This window comes from Pteropus alecto, unplaced genomic scaffold, assembly GCF_000325575.1.
Source record: "Pteropus alecto unplaced genomic scaffold, ASM32557v1 scaffold251, whole genome shotgun sequence".
In the NCBI taxonomy this organism is placed as follows: Eukaryota; Metazoa; Chordata; class Mammalia; order Chiroptera; family Pteropodidae; genus Pteropus; species Pteropus alecto.
In genome coordinates this window covers 2,800,060-2,802,148 of record NW_006431048.1, presented here as the reverse complement: position 1 = coordinate 2,802,148, position 2,089 = coordinate 2,800,060, and positions in this window count along the sequence as shown.

Genomic DNA, 2,089 nt, shown 5'->3' with positions numbered 1-2,089 from the left:
AATTTGCATTCTGACTTCTTCGTCTTGGTCACAGAATCTCCTAGAGAATTATATTCTTGATCTCTGTGCTTTTCACTTTTCCTTTTTTCTCAGAACTTATTTCTCTAACTGGCTTCACCCACGGGGCCCTAGGCTCTAGCTCATTAAACAAAAAAAAAAAAAATCTTTGGCTAGGCTAAAACTAAATCCAGAGTTGACCTTAGATGATACCATTTTCTTCCATAACATTTACATTCACATTACTGAATACATCAAGTTTATACTTAAAGCCAAGTATCAAAATCCAGATATCTTCATATCTTCTACCTTGTGGGATTCTCCTTCTGTTAATAGTGATATTTCAATGACTCAAAACCTCACCCCACATGTGATGGGAAACCCAATACCTTTCCCCACCAAGTACCTCTGGAGAGTCTTAGGGAAGGGGAAGTCTCAGGGATGAGAGCTCCAGTATCTGGTTTCCACTGAAGCATTTGAATCTGTTTGGCACTTTGGTTTCTCTCCTTCCTGTGCTGCCACAAACATAATGCAGTCCCTCCCACCACCCTGTTTCCTTTGATTCTCCAAGGCAAGCATAAACACAAGGATACAGCAGAGTTTTATTAAAGGATTTACTGATTACAGAGGAGAGTTACATTATCATGCAACTACCAAGCAATACCACAAAGGGCAAATAACATAAGTGGAACAAATAATCAAAGCAATGACATTCCATCGCAAAGAACTCCTCATTGGCTGTGGCTTCTTCTCCTCAGACCCCCTGCCTCTCCCCATCACCATGCTGCTGCATCACCTCTCTCTTGAGCTGTAGTATAATAAAAATATATCTGGTCTGTCCCTGGTTTCAGGCCCAGAGCTCCTGAAATCCTTGGAATTTCCTAGTGTTAACAGGAGGGGTACTTTGTTATTCATGAAGAGCTTTTTTTGACTACGCCTGAATTTATAGTAATGAGTAACTCAGGGTGGGGCCCTAGATAGCTTCTGGATGGGCTCCGTCACCAGAAAGGTCAAATGCCTGATTAGAGGGTGGAAATTACAGCCCCCTCCGGCTCCAGAGAAACCTAGAGAGCTGGAGATTGAGATATAAAAACTCTTGAACAATAAGATCTGAAGAGCTTCTGGGTTGGCGAATACATTGATGTTGTAGGAAGGTGGGACACCTGGGGAGGGCGTGGAACTCTATGTGCTCTTGCCCAGGTAGTTAGCCCATTTAGCTGTTTCAGAGTGGTGTCCTTTATAATAAACCAGTAAGCATACATAAAGTGTTTTCCTGTGTTCTGTGAGTCCCTCCAGCAAGTCATCAAACCTTTGGAGGATTGTGGGAACTCTCACACTTAGAGTGGGCCAGACATGTAGGTCATCTAGGGACTCATGTGTGGCTCGCATTTGAAGAGGGGGCAGTTTTATGGGACTGAGTCCTTAACCTATGGAGTCTACCCTAACTCTAGAAATTAATGTCAGAACTGAATTATCAGACACCCATTGGAGAATCAGACAGGAGTCTTTCTGCGATGAACATTGCTCTTGTGAGGTATATGTGTCTGAGGGACCTGCAACTATGTAGGTCTTGGTGGGAGTCAAGGTCCTGCTTCATATTACAGAAGCTCCAAAGGCCATATTGCAGGCAGGGAATGGGCACCACAGTCCAACTCAATCAATCAGCTAATCAGGCCAGTGATTTTTGTCTTTGGAGCAAGTACTACAAAAAAGCATGGAACGTTTACAAGAGGAGCACCCATGCCTGGGGAGCAGGGTCTGTAGGGTCCATCCCTAACCAGCTGTTTGTTGGTGTGACCTTGGCTGGGGTCTAGTTCTCCAACTTTTCTGTGATGGTTTTCATTTAAAAATGTGTCCACAAATTCTTTGATACTCTTTTCTTCAAGAGTTGGGGCTTAACTCTCCTCTCCCTAAAGATGAGCTAGACTTAGGGACTTAATTTTCATGAATAGAACATGGCAGAAGTGACAATGAGTGACTTGCAGGACAGCTTCCTCTTTACTCGCTCTCTCTCTCTCTCTCTCTCTCTCTCTCTTGGATCGCTGAGACTGAGAGAACACAGCCACAATGTCACACGCACACTCACACAGCG